A 21,898-nucleotide genomic window follows, 5' to 3' on the forward strand; every position below is an offset into this window, starting at 1 on the left:
ATCTTTTTCAAATTGTTTCATAAAAAATTATATCTACATTTTAATGCAAATAAGTTTATTAAAATAAAAAGCTCTTTCAAAACATCAACTTTACAAGATCAAAATGTTTTTAGAGATTAATTTAGTCTATAAGCTTTGGTTCTGGAAACTAATGCCTTGGTCTTTGGTTAGAAGTTACCAATTAATAAATAGAAAATGTGTGAGACTAATTGAGCAAATGAGGTCAATGTATCTGATTTCATTAGTTTTCTATCATATACATAATCAATCATAAAGAATTGTTTAGAGCTTATAGATGTTGCTAATACTTAAATATATTCTAAAACTTGTCATGCAATTGTAAAAGGGTTAACCATTCTTGTTGTGTTGCTAATGCAATCAGCAATATCTAATGTTTATGCAACATGACATAGTTCAATACTAAAAAAAAGTTAAATTTAGAGAGGATAGAAATATGTCACAAAAGTATTAACATTCCATCACAAATTATTTTTGTAATGGATTTCACGACCATCTAAAATTTTATCGAATTTCAGTGTCCCCAAATTTTGTGAGGGAATTAGTTTTTTTTTTAATAGGCAATGGCATTAATCAAGAAGTATTATGGATACTTCAAACCCGAAAAGAACACAAAAGACATTCTTCAATTACTCAAAGCAAGTAAGAGGAAGAATGTTCCAAATGTAAAAATTACAACCATCCTTCAAAACATAAAACGATTGGAGCCACAACCAAGCTAACCAAATAATACCCGACATGCACTCGGTAAAACTATAATATTCACCTCTAAAATTGATCGCATTGCGCCTCAACCAAATTAGTAATCCGTTACAAATTGTGACATAAGTAATCCTTCACAAAATGTATATACCTGTCAATAGAATTTGACAAAAGCTTCTATAATATTTTCAAAATTCCTTCACTAATTAGTGAAAATTCAATTCCCTCACCAGTGATTTTTTTTTGTGTAAGCAAGATATATTAATAACCGGAGAACTAAGGGTTCTCCAACCTGATTACACGAAGAAACGGGAAAACCCGACAAAAGAGAATTACAAACCAATTACGGCTACGACAAAAAATGCAAAGGATCCATGCAAAACTTGTAGAAAAAGTAATTGGGGTGTGTAATTTTTCCGAAAAAAGACCACCTCCACACCAAATGCTTAATATTCCAAACGGTATTATTCACATTCCAAGCTTCCTTCCGAAAACAAGCTCCATTCCTAACCAACCAAATAATCCAAGTGGTAGCAAGCCAAACCACGCCCAACTTCCTAACTTTAACTTTTTTGTTACGAAAAAACAAGTGCCAATCCATAAAATTCGACAAACACTCAACATCTACTCTATCCCCTTTATCTACTCTATTCCTCAGTAGTGATATATTTCAAATCCCTCACAAAATAAAGTCCTATTTCAAATTTTCTCACAATACAATATATTATACTTGAGAAAAGTAAAATATAATTTGTAATGTTAATTTATAAAATATTTAATGTGAAACGTTATTTTAATGGAATTTACAGTAATGAAGTATATTTATCATCAATAATATTAATATTGCTCCTAGAGCTATGCATATATCATCTTGTCATACGTCTTCAATGGCCTATCATCTATTTATTATAATAATACTAATAAAATTAAATTCATAACCTATCGTCGATTTATTAGAATAAAATTAAAAAAAATAAATTAATAAAGAAGTATTAAAAAATAAAATTAATAAAAAGGTATGGAATTTACAGTAATGAAGTATATTTGGCATTTGTTTTTCCGTGTACAAAAGGTTAACGAGAGTAAGGTAGATGCTGTTTGACTCACTACTACTTGAACTTTATGGATGGTAAGGAATGGGGTTTGGTTTCTGGAGGAGGTGTGGAACTTCCATGACACGGTGTGAAACATAAAGCTCTTGGTTTGGAAGTAGTCTTTTAGCGAAAAAATTATTTAATCCAATTATTCCTTTTACGAGTTTACCAAGGATCCAATGTCATATCACCCGAAAGTTTAATTAGATTGTAACTTTTCTATTTTGTCGGGTCTTTCCGTCTCTTCGTGTAATCATGTTGGAGAACCTTTAGTTCTCCCTTATTAATATCTTGCTTACACAATAACAATAAAGAAGTATAATACAAATTAAATCAATGAAGTATCCTTTTGCTCCCTATTAGTATATTTGCCTATTAAAACAAAAACCAAAACTATTAAATCTTCAAAAGGCCTTGCCACTACTATTGAAGTACTCAGGCTCAATTCTTCCTACATTTGAAGAAAAGACTTTTTACATCAGACAGAAAATACATTTTACATCAGGTCTGGGTTTAATGTAAAGTCAACTGATGTAATAAATCAAAGACATTTTACATTGGTCAGCAGTCAGATGTGAAAAATACACCTACCACATCGGTTGACTGTTACATCTGATGTAAAATAGGGGGTTAATTATTTATTTTTAAGAAACTACAATATTTAACATCGGTTTCCTTAATGACCCAAAGTAAATTACAGGTTTTAACATCGGTTGCCTTAATGGCCTGATGTAAAATATAGGTTTTTACATCGGTTGCAAGGTGCGTCTGATGTAATATGTTTTCTATCTTTCTTAAAGAATTAGACAATTTTTTAGCGGAATCGTGGTACATTTCCTGTAATTCTTTTGGTACCTAATTTTCATATTTTTCCTACATCACACAAACCACATTTAGGTTTCTATTTTTTATATTTTTCAACATATCACACAACCACATTTAGGTCGTTAATTTCACTTTTTTTTAACCATTGAAAGGTAATTTCATTGCACCAAATAGCTAGGATGCACATATATATTCTTCAAAATAAACAATTGATTTATAAAAATATTAATCTATGACACACAAGTGTACAAAAGTATGTATTACAGATACATTGAATTTAATACAAGTACCAAAGAGTAAACCCAACAACATTACATGGATTATAGTGCAGTTATATTAATTAATTTTCACAATTTTGATTATATTAATATTGATGATACTTGATAAAACTTAGGTCTTATCCATATTTTCTTTTCATGTGTAGTGTCTTAGGCAGCGTAATGAAATAGATTGAGGTTTTTACTTGTTGAGGTTTATGAAAGAAATTCTTCTTATGGATCGAATAGAGATTCCATCAAGGGTCTGGATTTCTAGATAAGGATTTATTTTAATATTTAACACATATTTCTCTTATAATTAAATATTTTTAACTTAACATACTATGTTATATTATTATGTAGTACTTTGATGAATTCAAGCATGTTTATTACTTAAGTTCTCAACTGGATGAACTTAAGGAGGATTGGTGTAAATTCATGATTGAGTTGAAAGTTATATAAGGTATATTGTAATCTTACTTTAATTGATGAAAATTTTGATTATGTTCAAGTGTTACAATTTTGTTGTTGTTTGTCATGTGGTAAATTATATTTTGTTTGTATCATGGTATGAATTACGATATTTTGGTGTTGTTTTAGGTTATATATGTGTTACGACCGGCTTTTAATTTTAAGTAAAATAACTTAAATAACAGAGTCACCACCTATATTATTTTTTATCCTAAGGATAAGGTTAAATACTTGAAAAAAACCTAATTAGAGAGATTCTAATTAAGTCGAGAAATTAGGGTCAAGGGAAGGTGTTAGGCACCCTTATCCCTTCCTTAAGGTTTTCTAAATGTCTCTAAGGTTTATAAGAGTAGTACAGTAAGGTTTATAAAAGGTTATGGTTAATGGTATACAGTAGGGTAGAGAATAAAATCTCAAACCTACTTAGTTTTGGGGGACGGGAACTCGTTTCGGTTGCCCGAATGCCTACGTAGCTCCTTAATGGAGGATCGTAGTCAACGTAGTTCATAGTTTTTGTTGGTGTTTTTTATGGGATTATATGCATTTATTTGTATGTGTGAAAGTGTTTTAGAAATTTACGCAGTTCGTAGTTTACGTAGATTCGTAGTTAAAAATGAATTTATTATTGGCATATAATCCCTATTTTTGTATTTTTGACATTAAGATAATTAATAAGTGTGTTTTTTTTGTAAGCAAGATATATTATAACGGAGAACTAAGGGTTATTAATAAGTGTGTTAAATTGAATTAGATAATTAATTATTTTTAATAAGTAGGAATTTAGAATTATGGATATAAATGATCGTATAAAAATTAGGTTATGAATAATTATTTCTGTAAACTTTTTAAATTGATTTACACATTCTTAGCGACATGCATTCGATTATCACTCAAAGGCATTAACCGATTGCGCATGATTTTTTTACGGGGCTTCGGATATTTGACCGGTGCAACATAGAGAGTTGACCGATTCGAAGGCGGGATGAAATAAATATTCACCCATCATTTATCCGTTAAATAGGAAATTAGAATGAATATGTACAAACCAATTGATATAATTAATCCAAGAATAACAAATCTAAATTTTTCTTTTTGTTTATTTTAATTTTTATTGTTTATTTTGTCATTTTGTATTTATTTTTTATTATTATTAAGTTGGTTAACGGAAAGAGTATGCTTTCGTGCATTTTAACATTTTTGATATGGTTAAATCAACCAAGTTAAAAGTCCTACCTAAATAATAGTCTAAATGTGTGTAAAGAAACATGAGGTGTTTTGATTGGCAACAACTTAGGGTCTCTTTGGTTCAGCAGAGGGGAGGGGAGGAAATTTAATAGAGGGAAGAGGAATGGAGGGGAAGGGAGGGGAGGAAATTTAACTAAATATATGTTTGGTTCAAAGAAGGGGAGGGAAGGGAAGGGGAGGGGTTTTTACCAACATGTATGTTTGGTTCACAAGGGGAGGGGAGAGATTTTAAAATTAAATTATTTTTTTATCCTTATAAATATTGTTATTTGTTCTTCGTAAAAATAATTCTAAATAAAAGTAGTATTGAGTAAATATCCCCAAATAAAAACTTGTTCGTTCATAAATCACAATATAGCAGTAATCAACAGCACACATTAGTTGAACTATAGATCTTCAACGCAAATCAAACAATTATCTGATCATGATAATTCATCTAACCCAATAAAACAATTTCTATGATTAAAAATACATAATGTTAGAATGTTAAAAAAATTGGATAAATAATATTAAACTTAAAATCTTTATTTATAACATAAACATAATATATTTGCATATTGTTATTATTATTAATAGTATAATAAAAAATATCTTATTACTATCGTATATTATAAATAAGAACTGATATAAGGATGTTATTATTATTAAAAAACAACATAATATCAAAAAAGAAAATTCAACAAAATAAAAAGTAAAAAATTCACCTGAGAGCAATAAAGCACAAATAGCAACCGCATTAAAACGTGAAATAACATAGAAAAATCTAATCTTTAATAATTCAATAAGGACAATCTTGGAATTAAAAAAAGTAATTGAGGATAATAAAAATAAAAATAATAATGATAATGATAATTATTTTATAATTTTTGAAATAATATAAATAATGCAAAAAAGGAGGATAAAATGTCCAATAAAAATAATGTCAACAGTTGGATTTGAACTCGAGACGATGGATACTAGTAACCCCTTAAACATGTTCCCTTGCAAATTGTGCTATCCAATTTATTCAAAATAAATATACACTTGAAAATATACGAAGGTCAAACCAATATTAGCTATTTTTTAAACAACATAAAAATTAAAATAAACTATTTTTTATAAAAATAATTGAAACTTAATTAATGTTAAAATGTTAATAGAAATCCAAAATTTTGTAAAACCAAAATTTAGAAATAATTCGACGGTTAGAAATAGGGCGGGCAAATTTGGGGTATGACAATATGCAGATGTAGAAGAATAGATTTTGTGATGGTATAATGGTGCAGCAGAATGCGGCATATCTTTTGTTATTTTTTTTGTAAAAGTATATGTACAAGAGTAAAAGTATATATAAGTACATTGGTGCAAATGTATGTGGTATATCTTTTGTTATTGTTTTTATTTGGATTGAAGTCCCAATTTGTGAAAATTTGGTGCAAATTATGGTTAAAAACCTGGTGCAAATTGTGGTTAAAACCAGGTGCATATAAAATGTATAAAACAAACACCGCTATTTTAAATAATTTATATAAAAAAATTTGTATAGTTTAGACAGCGCTTTACACTAAAAGCGCTACCTAAAGAGAATTATTTAAAATTTTTGGGTTTAGGAAAGCGTTGGCATAGGGAGTTCTTTAGCAGCTCTTTAAAACTAAAAGCGCTGTCTTAAAGGGGCCTTTAGCAGCGCTTTCTAACTAATAACGCTGGCTTAAGGGGGCCTTTAGCAGCGGTTTCACTTTAAAAAAAAAAACTATCTAAAACACTGCCTTATAAAGAGGCTTTTTTTAATTTTTGGATTTAGGAAAGCGCTGGCATAAGCGCTTTCGAATTAAAAGCGCTGGTTTAAGGGGGCCTTTAGCAGCGCTTTCACTTTTAAAGCGCTGTCTAAAGCCAAAAAAAAACGTCGTCTAAAATCTTGTTTGGCATAGTGTCCATAATCTTGGTAGGAACTCATCTCTATGATTTTCTGTGAGCATTTTACTATTAGTACGATTTGTAAATGCATGTTGTCTCATCTCTAATCGGAAACCTTTATGCGGAGATTATTATATGATAAATACTTATTATCCAGTAATATATTCTATTGATACCGGTTTCTATTAGAAGTATTTGTTAACTCGAAGAAAATATAAATGATGCAATAATAAACATAGGACTAAAATATTGGTTTTGAATGATAACAAATATAATGTGAAGAAACCATGGGGAGAAAACACATGAAGCAATTGAATAAAATAGAGAGGAGCCTATATTTATACAATACAAATAAGGAAACAACTTATTACCTTTTTCTACAACTTTACACGTGATAAATATAAATCAGAGTCAAAGCTATAGGACTCACAATATGGACACAATGAATTCAATGTCTTCATAATTTTTTGTTCTGTTTTGAAAAGGTGTAAATAAATATAAGGTGTGATGAATGGATTTCAAAGTAAATGAGAACTTCCTATATTATTTTATTGTTCTTCTAATTTCAAGTGCTTCCTTCAAATCAAAACTTTTATGTTTGTTAAGGGAAGATTTGGACTCAATTTTACGGGTGTTAAAATAAAAAATAATTGCACCTAACTCTAACTATAGAGAGTATTCTCATCAACAGCAACCACTATTAGTTTAATAAGCTATAATGTCGATGTGTCTTTTAGATGCCTTGACATAGGGTCTTCATCTAACCTCATTATGTATAATTATATTAATACATAAATGAATATTTAGATTTTTATTTTTGTGTTATAATGACATTTCTATTAAATAATTTAATATGAACTTTTTCGTACGGATGCACGGGTCACTATCACCACAATATATTTTGAAACTTTAACTTAAAAAAAGATGCTAGAGTTTTAAATTTTAAATTTTTACCAATTATGTATTTGAAAACTTCTAAGTTCTGTAGCAAATTCTTAGATACTAAACTTGATGTAATTTTTACTTACTATTTTCACGAGTCACTATCACCACAATACCTTATTTATTTTAACCAACAAAATATTTATACATATTTATAGTTATCACTGATATTTATAAATATTTATAGTTATTAGTCATATTTATAAATATTTATAGTTATTAGACATATTAAATTTTAGCATGTTGGTGATTTGATAAATATTTTTTTTATAAATATTTTTCAGTGTTTAGGGTTATCAAATGACCTGAAATATAAATGACTATTACGTTTCCATTTTCTTTTTTCTACATAGCTAATATATATATATATATATATATATATATATATATATATATATATATATATATATACATATATATATATATATATATATATATATATATATATATATATATATATATATATATATATATATATATATATAATCTTTATTATGTTTTGTGAATCTTAAATTAACATTTCTTATTCGAGTTTGTAAACTTCTTTTTATGCGTTTGTAATATATTATTCATCTTAAGATTTGAATTACCCGTGCGGACGCACGGGTCATCTACTAGTTCAATTGGTAATAACTATTTAATACAATTAGTTAAAATCAATTTAAAATCAAATATAGTATTTCATATGTAAATATATAAATATTTTTCTTTTAGAATTATTTATAAAAATATTTAAATCAATAGTAAATTTATTCTCGTTATTATTCAATATTTAATAAAATGTGTTAATATCAGTATCATATGCAGGTATCATATAAGTACCCATGTGTATCTATACTATATTATTTGATATTTTGATGGAATTGACCCGTTAATGTTTTAATTTCAATATTTAAATTATATTATACTATGTATATTAATATATTAATCATTAATGAACTTGTCCCATTAAAGTTTTAAATTTTATAAATGACAAACAAATTTTATGATTAATAAAAAAAATCATACAATTTTTGATACTATTTATTCATACATTACTTATGTTTGGTTCTATTATTATTTATTTTGAAAATCATTAAATTTATTTAAATTGTATGATTATTTTGTACCCAAATTGTTTTGTATGATTATTGATTTAATTATATAAATTTATTATCTTCTACCTATATACATTTTAAAAATTTTGCGTCAATAAAATATGTGGTTATCCTATTAACTCATAGATCAAAAACTCTATAAACTATTTTATGTATTGTGATAAACTATCATGTTGTCATTCATAAACATATAATTGTTTTTGTTTTCTATGTGGTTCTCCTATTAAATATTTAATTGTCCTTTTCTATTGTAAATTTATAATAGAATAATTTTATACATATTTTTCTTTAAAAAATCATGAGTCTTAATTACCAAAAATAATTTCTTCTTATTTTTAAACATATTTCACATTTTTTTCATTATTTTGTAAAACATTAAATTCAAACACTTAAATTAAATAATGAAATTGATAAAATTTTAAATATAATACATATGAAAACTCAAAATACGGTTAATAATTTAAAAAAAAAAAGAATAATGAGTACATAATAATTTGATTTTTAGACAAAAATAAATAAAAAATACAACAAAATAAAATTTATTTAAAATATTTAAATTGAGAGAAAACTTATCAATTTCATTTTTTACTTTATATTTTTATTTTCAATTTAGAACGTAACTAGTATGCCCTCATTACTTAATATTTTATTTTTTCTTTGTTATATAATGTTTTTTAATATAATTTTGTACTATGTTTACAAAATTATCAATTTTATTGAATATTTTAAGTGAATTGAATATAATTTTATTTATTAAAAAAATTGTGAAGATTGTTTAAAATTGAGAGTAAATAATATTTTATTTTAAATTTACATTTTTATTTAAAAGTATTTTTTTGATAAGTTTTTCTAAGAAAGATTTATAAGAATGATATTAGTTATGTGAGGATGTAGAAAAAAATTAGAAAATGATTTTATTTAATAATTTGAAATTTATTTAGTACCAAAAGTATACCAACTATTTTTTAATATATAAGAAATTATTTATAACAAATAGATTAATTTAGTGGTTATAAATTACCATTTAATAATTGACACATTTACAAAAAAAAATATGTTGTACAACTTTTAGTAATAAAGAAATGACATTTGATCAAATCATAATACATTTCTCATAAAATAAAATGCTTTCCTCTTAATTTTTTTATCTGACTCACATAATTCCACCTATAGTTTTATGAAAAAAAAAGTGATTATAACTATTTATTTACAAATAAATCATGATTCTTAATAATAAAAAATACATATCTAATAGTGTAGAATTATGAGATTCCAATATGATATCTGTGAAATTTTCTTCCTCACGTGATTCCTGCCTCATAGGCGTCACTTTCTCTTTCCAAAACTTTTCTTCTCAGATCTTCATTTCTGTGGCCGAATCTTCGTGTCCTCTTGTAAATGTTCCGGAATTCAATTCAATGAATTCAAGCAAACAATAGAATTGTTCTGCAATTGAGAAAATTTGAATTCACTCAAACATTAGAACTGTTATCGAATTGAGAAACTATCATAATATCTGATCGGAAATGAGATTTTTGATTGGAAATTTTGTTAAAGTAGAACCCAGGAAGCGTTGTATAAAAGAGAATCAGTATTAGTTAATTAGTTAATTGACATGATTTGGAAAATAAAATAAAAAGAAAAAGAATGATTTGGCATATGAATGAATTGAATAAACCATAGTATACAAAACACACGCAAAATCTTATATTTCTTCAAATCATTACTCATGTATATATATATTTGTGTTGGTATATTATTAGAGATTCAACGCGTTAACGCTTACCAGATAGAGGTCAAGTAAAAGTTGCAAATCCTTTTAAAAGAAACTCCCAATGCTTTTGTCACAGAGGATTCATGTTAATAAACACAACCTAAAACTAACCTTTTTACTTTGCAATTGAGTAACTGTGAGTTCATATTTTTTTTACAGAAGCAGTACATTAGAGTTTATAATAGGGGCATACCTTCTTTTGTTTCTGGAGGAGAAAACTTCAAATGATATATTTTCTCAGTTACCAATTTCTGCACATGAATATCTTAGATCACTCACACAGCATCATCGTTGTGTGAAAGAGAATCATCATTAATTAATTGACATTGTTTTGGTATCGTATCAGAGATTCATTATTAGATATGTAGAAACGTTAATGCTTACGAGATAGAGGTCAAGATAAAAGTTGTAAATCCTTTAAAAGTTCTCCTAATGCTTTTGGCACATCTTCCGGATGATGATTTAAACCTCTAAAAATAATAAATAAAGCAGAGAATTAAGTTAAATTTTTTACAAAAACAGTACATTAGAGTTTCTAATATGGACATGCCTTCTTTGGTTTCTAGAAAACTTCAAATGATATATTTTCCCAGTAAAAGGATCTAATCTCCTTCCAACTTACCAATATCTACACAAGAATATCTTCTTAGATCACAAGCATCAAAACGTTACTCCCTCCTTTTTTTATTATAAGTCGTTTTGGAAAAAAATTGTATTTAAATATAAGTCATTTTACATTCCAATGAATAATTAATTCTATTTTTCCTATTATATCCTTAAATATTTATCATTCTCTCTCATTTCAATTATATAAATTTATCTTCCACATGTCATTAATGAAGGATAATTTTGTAAAAACCTTCATAATCTCTCATTTTCATACAATAATTATTATTTTTCTTAATCTGTGTGAAAAGTCTAAAACGACTTATAATAAAAAACGGAGGGAGTATATAATAATTAAAACTAATAAATAAATAAATAATTGTTCTACAATCATATTTCATAGAAAATAAAAACAAAATTAAAAAGTAATGCCTGTGAAATCATAACCTGCAAAGATCTGCAGACTGAGTTGAAACCCAAGATCATGATTCATGTATCTGCAAAAGAATATAAATAGATTAAACTCTAACCTCGTAGGGTAAATTTATTAAGCAAAGATCTGTCAAAGAGGAAAAATATACCGTAAAATCGTAATTTCTTCTTTCATTGGCTACAGAAAAAACTCAAAATATGACATACTCATATCGAACCAATCTTCCTTGAAGAACGATGATGGCTTCAAAGAGCTTCAAACCCTAAAATCAAAATAATCAAATTGAATTAAAATTATGAAAAAAACAATTTATATCATTGATGGATGATGAACCGTTCATTCATTTGGAATACAAACAGTTACAGGAATAATGGAATGAGTTGGAAAATTGGAAGAACAAAAATTAGAAACTGATGATGATGGAATAACAAATACTCGTGGAATATAATAAATAAAGAAAATAAAAATACTTAGATAATAAACAAATAGAAAGGAGGAAGGTTAGGTCAGCCATGTGACAGTCTATGCGACCAACAAGGATAGGTTGGAAATTTCCGCAGCCTATTCTTTTCTTATATAATAGAAGATATAAACAATTTTTAAAGATAAATACTGTAAAAACACTCACTATAGAAATGTATAAAAAACTATTACCTCTCCGAAGTCTTTCTTGAAAGCTTAAATAGTAATTAACTAGAATCTCTATACATAAAAAAATAGAAAATATTTAGCAGTGAAATAACAATCTGAACAGGAACGTGCTAATCGTATAAACCCTAAACTCGATTTTAAAATTCAATGAAAAATAAAAAAACTTCAAACCCTAAAATTATATCAAATAATAAAAAAATTAACATTTAATGATTGAAAACAATCAAATAATTGTGATTTACGATAAGTAAAAAAGAGGATTTCTACTAAACTCATAAAAACTACAATTGGGTTGGATAATTTTCCCAACAAAAGGCCATCTCCAAACCAAAGTTTTCACATCCCACACCATGTCTGAAATATTGCACGTATCACTTTGAAAGATAATGCTGTTTCAAACCAACCATAAGGTCCAACAAACCCCCAGCCACACTACTCCTTTCTTTCCCTTTCGAACATCTTTTTTTCCTACCAAAAACACACCATTTTATTCTTAGGATTTACTTGTTAGATATTTTTATATTTTTATGATTAGTATCATTGTTATGTTTTGGTTTTGAAAGAAAATGATCATATAGATACGGATACAAGGGTCCTAAAGGGTTAAAATATATAAAAGAAGTAATGAAGTGGTACAAGGTTCATGGAGAATGGTCTTGGGGTGATTTCAGTGTGCATTTCAGGGTTGTCCCGAAGATTGCAGCATTGCTGCCCATCCTTCTTCAGTTGCTGCCAGCAGCGATTTCTCAAAGTGCAGGGCCGAATTTGCCTAAGTGGCTCCCGGCGGAAGATGGCTTCTTTTCTGTTTCCTCTTGTTTTCGTATGATTTGCAAGTTTTTCTTTCCGTATGGTCCGATAAATCACTATAATTTTATTTATTCCAATATTTGAAAGGTGGAGGTTCCCCTTAAAGTCAAAGATTTTGGTTGGAGATGTTTCAAGAATAAGATCGCTACTAGAAATTTGCTTTTGAAACGAGGTATCACTTTATCTTCTTCGAATCTCATGTGTGTGTTTTTGGATTGTCGGATAGCCGAAGCGGTTTGGAAAGATATGGTGTCTTGGATTGGTTTGAATTATTCTAAGAGTGATGACTTTATGGAGAGTTTTTGGGTTTGGAGTTTTTATTGTCATCAAAAGAAGGTAAAGAGAGGTAAAGAGGGATGCATTTGGTTGGCTATTATATGGAGTCTTTGGTTAAATAGGAATGTAATCATATTCAAAAATTCTTCTTGCAATTCTTGTGATTTAGTTTGGAGTTGTAAAATGCTAGTGTGGAGATGGTCTTTTGTTGGGAAAATTACTCATCTCAATTGCAATTTTTATGAGTTTTGCAAAAATCCTTTATATTACTTAAGCTAGGTTTAATTTGGTGGATAATTTTCTGTTCTGGCTTTTATAGCCTTGTATAACCGGGTTTCTAGAACATTTGTTCTTAATCGATATAACTTACTTTAAAAAAATATATTGCACAAAAGTACCGTAGTAATGAACTAAGCAAAAGAAATTCAAAAGAATTTTCTAAATATCAGCAATTATTTAAGTTTCAAAGAAGAAAGATTCCATTCAAATCAATTATTTAATTAAGTAAATGATAACAAACATTAAATCTCGCTACCATTAGTAAATGATAACTTGCAGGGGGTTAAAAAATATTTTCTAGATTTCTGCAATCTTTCTAAGACCCAACGTGCATGTATTTGACTGGTTCTCATTCAAATGCATTAAATATATCTGCTGTATGGAACAGTGATAAGGGAGTCTAAGATTATTTAAAATCAAGCTCTACTTTTTCTTATGGAATATATGCCAGTGATGTACCACTTTTTATGAAAAATCATGTGATCAACCGATATTTGTATGCATTTTATTGCGGATAATGCATTTTTTTTCTTCATTCAATTGTAATTATTATATACACTTTTCGTATAATATTAAACTTTGAAAATTGAAATCAGCTTAATGAAATAAAATTTCTTTTAGGATAAACAACTATATACCATTTCTACTATTAAAACAATAGTTTTTTAACCAATATATTATATAATAAAGAATTAAGGGTCTCTAACTTGTTTACACGAAATGACAGGAAAATCCGACCAAAATCAGAAAAATTACAAGTCAATTATAATTACGAGAGAAAAAATATAGGGTCCTTGCTAAACTCGTAAAAAGAATAATTGGAATGAATAATTTTTTCACAAAAAGACCACTTCTAAACAAGGAGCTTAGGCTATGTTTGGGAGTTTGGAGGGGAAGGGAGGGGAGGGCTTTGGAAAATAGGAAGAATTGGGTGAAAAGAATAAAAAGATTTTGGGTAGGAGGGCTTTGGAGGATTTGATTTTATTCATAACACCAAAAACCCCATAAAATGGGGGAACTCAAAAATTGTATTGAAGGAGGGTTTTGGAGGGCTTACATAAATTTTGCAAATATCGTTTAGGTTGTTATACTATTTTGAAAATTAAAAATTTTGTAATGATAATGAGTCTTTTATCATTCTAAACAAAATCATTTTTTCAAAAAATGTCAAATATTTTTCTATATTATTTTAAAAATTCAATTTCGGAAGCCTTTCCCTCCCCTCCCCTCCAAACTCCCAAACATAGCCTTAATGTTCCAAAGCGTGTCATTAACGTTCCAACATTCGTTAAAAGCCATAAAGTCCAAGTAGTGGCGAGCCAAACAACATCTACCTTACTAACTTTAACCTTTTCTGTTCAAAAGAACAAATGTCAATCCATAAAATTCGACAAACACTCATCCTCGAATCTATTCTCTTTACCTACCCAAAGAGCAATTTCGCTCCAAATAATCTTCATCACATGACATCCAAAAAAAATAATCATTTTTATTTTCTACTTCCAAACCACAAAAAATGCACATTAATTTATCTAAAGGGATAGAAATACCTCTATGTACCAAAATATCTTTCGTTAGAATTCTATAAAGAAGAAGTCTCTAACTAAAAATCTAATTTTTAAGGGCACCTCCGATTTCCATACGAGCCGAAAAATATCATCGAACTTATTTGGAGGTCCGAAAGGAATTAAAGCATTACTATAAAAAGCATAACACAAAGCCACCGAAAAATCCACTATGTTGTTGCAAGCCCAAGAAACCAAGTCTTCACTCTCCGTAAAGCCACCAAAACCTTCGAACATATCCCGTAATGAAGTGAAGCTATTAAAAGCTTCGGAATCTTCCAAGAAACATGTGGGCACCCCAGCGCCAACCCCCCTCCCCCCCATCACCCACCCATAACCGCCACCAACACCCCCTTTAAACAAGTAGCCTTATATAAAACCGAAAAAGCCTCCTTCAAAATAATTCCCTCAAATCATTTGTCATCCCAAAACGGTGTGTTAAAGCCGTTTTGAATAACAAAACTACTACAAGCCACAATAGGATCTTTAAAGGAGCAATTACCAATCTTTACAATATCCCTCAACCAAGAAGAAAAATATGAAGAAGATTTAGAACCACAACCACCATAAAATATATGAGAAGAAAAATCGCCATACCTTGCTTTCAAGATGTTATACCAAAGCGATCCTTGCCCTTGAAGAATCATGTACCTCCACTTGTTAAGAAGAGCTAAATTAAACACCAAAAGATTTTTAATTCCAAGGCCCGTTTGTCTAATGGTAGCAACACCCTCTTACAACTAACCCAATGAATCTTCCTCCTTTCTTCTACTCCCTCCCACAAAAAGTTACTTTGGATCCTATTGAATTTCTTAACCACCTTCACCGCCATCTTGTAAAAGAACATAGTAAAAGTGGTCAAAGACGTAAGAATAGACTTCAAAATGATTCTTCCAACCCGACATAAAGACATAAGAGTAATTCTACCTCCAAAATTAAGAAAACAATTCTTCCACCCCCCCAACCGATTCCTCATTTTGATTAGAAGCGGATTCCAAGTAGATTCCTTCCTAGGATCACAACCAATGGGAATACCAAGGAAATAAGAGTTACTTTCATGCACTTTACAAGAAAGAAAAAATGAGGCGGCTTCCTAAAAAGAACGACTAACTTTAATTCCTATCAACTTGCTTTTATGATAGTTTATTCCAAGGCCCAAAACAAGTTAAAATGTCTTAAGCACTGCCTTAATCGCCCAAAGTTGTTTCCACGTCCCCCTACTTACAAAGTGTCATCCGCAAATTGAAGTAAATCAACCCAACAAGAACTTTTAATAGAAAATCAAAAAGCTAGATTGAGATGGATTCAAGAAGGAGATGCTAATAGTGGTTTCTTTCATTAGGTGATGAAATAAAAAATAAGATTTAATCATTTAGGCCCTATTTTTTCGGAGGGGATTATGGTGGATTCGATGAAGGAGGTTAGGGAGGGGGTCTTTTCTCATTTTGGAAACAAATTTGAGGACTTGGACGTGGATAGACCATTGTAGCACAATATTGATTTTAAGAGTATTTGTGAGGAGGTTGCGCGGGACCTTATTGAAAAACCTTTTCTTGAAGGAGAAATTACGAATGATATTTGGTGTTTTGGAGGAGAGAAAAGTTTGGGGCTGGATCAATATACTTTTCTCTTTATTAAGAATTGTTGGTCGTTCCTTAGAGAGGATTTTGTGAATTTTTTCAAGTACTTCTATTCCGAAAACCTTATTTCTAAGGCTATTACATCCTCTTTTTTGACGTTGGTTCCGAAAATTCAAAATCCTTTGAGTTTGGACGACTATAGACCTATTTGTTTGGTGGGGTGCATGTACAAAGTGGTTGTAAAACATTTGGCGGGGAGATTAAAAGGAGTCCTTGATTTGATTATTTCTCCATGTTAAAACGTGTTTGTGCCTGGAAGGCAATTGCTTGATGGAGTGCTAGTGGCTAACAAAGTGGTGGATTATGCTAAAAAAGAAGGGAAAAATTGTTTGCTTTTTAAAGTGGATATTGAGAGGCTTTTGATAAAGTTAGTTGAAGCTATTTGAGTTATATGTTAAAGAGAATAGGCTTTTTTAGGAAATGGATGGGATTAATGGAATTAATTGTTTTTAATAGTAATATGTCGGTTCTTGTTAACGGGAGTCTGTTAGCTGGAGATTTCGATTGAGGAAAATGTTTCTCGAAAAGTTAGAGTTCAAAGAAAAAATGGCTTTTAAGGGCCATTTCCGAGAATGTTGTTTATGATGAAAATGATTGAAATCGAAGCTGAATCGAGATAAGTTATCTTCAAGACTTAAGCGTTTTTTGAAATACAAGAGTATTGAAGCTTAGAGTATTTCGTTGCATTCTCAATAGAGATCACGTTGCCACGTATCAAAAGAGGATTCAGGCGGAAGGATTTGATTTTTGAAATGTTCTGTGTAACCGAACGAAGACAGATGGCGCCCCAGGGGTTTGAAATGCATGCATGTGAGCAACGTGGCATTTCATTAGTGCAGGACCGTTAAGGTCGAATTAGTTTAAATAAGGGTCTTAGTATCAGGATCCAGGGTGTTCATTTTGTACGTATGACACCACACTTTTAATATGTTTGTATTTCTATTTACAGAATCAAAGTGTCTTTAAATTTCCTTTACTTTTCGCCTAGTCTTTCCTTCAATTCCAGTTTTCTTTTTGATGAGTTGTTACATTTCTGCACTTTACATTCTTGCACTTTATGTTTCTGAAGTTTACATTTCTTTACATTTTCGTCAAAGTTATACTTACGTTTATAACCAGTTTATGTTTCAGTTGTGTATTTTCTTTGTTAGTTTATTTCCCAAGTTATATTTTACACGTTCATACAATAACTAAGTTTCGAAGCAAAAGACCAACAAATATGAACCAAATTATCTCGAAAGACAACTATTTGACTATGTCTTAGGATCAATCTAGTCGATTCTGCGAGTAACCAAAGTATATTTATAGTTTGGAGGACTAGCGGTTGTTTACCGGAAATCACCGTAAACAAATTGGCACACCCGGTGGGACTGTGTCAAACAGTTTGTCATTAATTTGTTGTTTTGTTTTTGTCTAGAATATATCAAGACCTTGTATGAACCTTAGGAACGGTAAATTAACCAACAGTGCACAACCGATTCCTAAACGAAGGTATAACAATAAAATGGTCAATTCGACCAGTGGAAGGGGAAATCAAGATCCCCCACAAGGGTCAGGAACAGTAGCAGCAAGTACTACAAATGTTTCGACTTGTATGTCAGAAGCACAGGAGATACCCGCTTTAACAGGGTTTGCGGCCATAGTTAGTTCCCAAGCCATGCCCGAAAATACATCACTGCCAACAGGGATAGTACCAGTTTCCAGTTCGACCACTGTACCTCACTTTACAGGCACGATATAAATTCCACATTTTACGGCAAATTTCGCAAATCAACAACAAACCTCAAGACCATCGTCATCATCATTCGAGGGTTGGAGACCTGGAAATCCTTATGGAATGTTGTTTTCTTATATGGCAGGATTACAGGGTGCAGGACTTACATATACCCAACCTAGTGCGACGACATTTTTGCCTAACGCTGGTTCAATAGGTCGAACCGCACAGAATATAGGCCCATCGGGCCAAATGCCTCTCTTAACTACCAATAGTCAAGCAGTATTTAGGCATGAGATGGATGCAAGTAACCAAGATATGGTGGGTATTCTTGCTAGAGAAATAGGATCGATTTTTTCTCCTTTAATAGCAAACATTACCAGGACTAACCAGGATAATGTAGAAACATACCAAAAAATATCTTCACAAATAGGTCGAATGGCAGAATTCTTTGGAGCCCCTCAAACATCTACTAGATGAAGAAATAACCAGTCTACCTATCGAGAAGGTGACCCAGTCTTAGAAACCGTTCACGACTTAGTTCAACCACCTAGACAAAGGCCCGTCGAAAGAAATCAAGTAATAGATTTAGAAAATCAGAATCAAAGGACCAATACTGGTCAACAAGAAGTTCCCAAGGAACAGCCTAGGCTAGTTGTAGTGAACAGGGACGAACATCCAGATGAAGTATTACACAGGGTTAGGAGAGACAATATGGCAACAGAAAATAACCTAACCACCACGATAGAAAGAATTATGGCCAATAATGGCCTTAATACTAGACTTCGACGTCCAAATTACACTTCTCCTGTAGTGGAGTATATTCTGCAAACGGAATTACCAAGAGGTACAAAGTATCCAAATTTACGAATTTTTCAGGGGATACTAGTGAATCGACTGTGGAACACATAGCCCGATACTTGACAGAGGCTGGTGATTTAGCAGGCAACGAAAGTTTGAGAATTAAATATTTACCTAGTTCGCTAACAAAAAATGCTTTCACATGGTTTACCACCTTACCTCCAAATTCCATAGATGCTTGGGCACACTTGGAGAGGATGTTCCATGAATAATTCTATATGGGCCAAACCAAGATAAGTTTGAAAGAGTTGGCTAGCATTAAGAGGAAGTTCACGGAATCCATAGATGACTATTTGAATAGGTTCCGTTTGGTGAAGTCAACATGGTTCACAGTTGTTCCAGAACATGAATTAGTCGAAATGGATGCCGACGGTTTAGACTATTCAATTAGAAAGAAATTGGACACTCAATATTTGAGGGATATGGCCAACCTGGCAGATAGAGTTCGACAAGTTGAACGATTGAAAGTTGAAAAGGCCAGAGCAAACAAGAATTATAAGAAGGAGAGAGTGGCATATATTGAAGCTGAAGAGGCTGAAGGCGAAGACTTCGAGGATTCATACAATTTCAAAGAGGTCGAAATAGACAGCCAAATTAAAAGAAGCACCCCCTTACTCTTGTAAATTGCTCACCCCTTCGAATGGAAAAAATCCTATCGAAAATGACAAGAATGATAGATTTCTAAAGAAAACTTACACTTTTGACGTCACTAAATGTGACAAAGTCTTTGATTTATTAGTAAAAGATGGCCTGATGATAGTGCCTCCCAATTCCAAAGTTCCTCCATTGGAACAACGGAAGAAACGAGGTTTTTGCAAATATCATGGTTTTTTAGGCCATAAGACCTCACAATGCTTTCTTTTCAGGGATCTAATTTAGAATGCTATCAAGGATGGATGTTTGAAGTTCGCTGATAAGGGAAAGAATCACATGAAGGTCGATGCTGATCCCCTGAATGTCGCTGACACCAACTATGCCGAACCAGTCGACATCAATATGGTGGATGTGTCTGAAACTGACATTGCTGAATGGGAGATGATTTTGACAGGAAAGCAGGCTACTGAGAGCCTAAACAACAATGTAATCTTCAATACTGATGTTGAAGAGTCATTCGAGACAGAGATCACTAAAGATCTTAAGGAGAAAGCTAGCGAGGCCACTGAAGACCTCAGAGTGAAACTCCAACAGAAAAGGATTTTTGAAGTTCCCCCAGCAGCCGTCAATATGGTGAATGTTGGGCAACCTTTATCTGAAATAGAGGAACTAAAGAAGTGTCTGCTGAAGGAAAAAAACTATGGGAATTCACGGGAAAATGAAAGCTTAAAAGATTATCTCTGGAGGTGTCACGAGAAAAATGCTGGACGGATGCTAATGTGTCAAAGGTGCTCGATATGCTGAATCAAAGGGTCCAAGCTAACTATGAAAGAGCCCAATGAAACAAGATGCAGGGGTATTGTCGGCAAGGAAACTAGTTGCTGAAGGTATACCCAAGGTTAGAAGAAAGCTTGGTGAGTTTCTTGGTTCCATGTCACAAGGCCAAGACAGAGATCGTTATGTGTCCCAGATGTGAGGCAGTTTATGATAACATGATGGAGGAATCATTCAAAAGGATATTATTCTCTAGTGGTTGGGAGAATCAGGGACTCAGCCCTAACATGCATGTGTTCGATAATCGAACACCATCAAGAAGGCCTGATAGCCCTTATCCGAATGCTCGCAGGGTGACATTCAAACTTCCTGCAGAAGTACCCATGGATATATGGACACAAGGTGGCACAGGGAATAACAAATGGCGAAGTTGGGACCAAGGTGGACGAACTGCAATGGCTTATAGAAAGCAGTTCCAGACATCAAATCGAGAGATGTACAGGCTTGAGAACTACAAAGGAAGGAATCCAATATCCAGATCTCAATGGAGGAGACACCAGAGAATGAAGAAAGCCCAGAAAGAATACAAGGCAAAGGAGGTTGGAGAATCCAGCAGCACCAAAGTCCGAATGCAGGGGGCAAGGTCAAGTAAACCTCCGGTAGAATGCAAATTGTTCAGTTCTAAAAATGAGAAAGAAGAAGAAAAGATGCAGTCTAGTCCATGGAAAGAAGATGATAGGATGACTAATGATTTCGATTTACACAGAGTGTCATCCATAAACTCCAACTGTAATGTAGTGTCTGTTCTTCCTCGCGAATTTTACCTAGAGACGGAGGTTGAAGACTCCGAGGAAGCTGACGTAGAAGAAATGGTGAAACACTGACCTGTGTGTTAATATGTGCTGAATAATGGGGCTATTGAAGAACATAATGCATTTTTCGAAAGACCAGATCAAGGTATGAGGAATCATCTGAAACCCCTTTATATAAGAGCCAAAATTGAAAATGTGGGCATTAACAAGGTCCTAGTTGATGGAGGGGCAGCAGTGAATCTAATGCCCAATACATGCTGAAAAGGATTTGTATGTTCGACACTGATATAAGGCCTCATAATATGGTTTTATCCAAATATGAAGGAAAGATAGGACATACCTTGGGAGTGATCCAAGTGAATTTAACTGTGGGTTCAGTCACAAGGCCAACTATGTTTATGGTTATACCAACAAAGGCGAATTATAACCTTTTGTTGGGAAGGGAATGGATCCATGGGGTTGTTGCGGTACCTTAGACAATGCATCACGGGGTAACTATCTGGAGAGAAGATGATATATTTTAAAATATAGAAGGAGATCAAAGTTACTATATGGCTGAAGTCAATCA

The sequence above is a fragment of the Vicia villosa genome, linkage group LG6 (assembly GCF_029867415.1).
Source record: "Vicia villosa cultivar HV-30 ecotype Madison, WI linkage group LG6, Vvil1.0, whole genome shotgun sequence".
NCBI classification, from domain to species: Eukaryota; Viridiplantae; Streptophyta; class Magnoliopsida; order Fabales; family Fabaceae; genus Vicia; species Vicia villosa.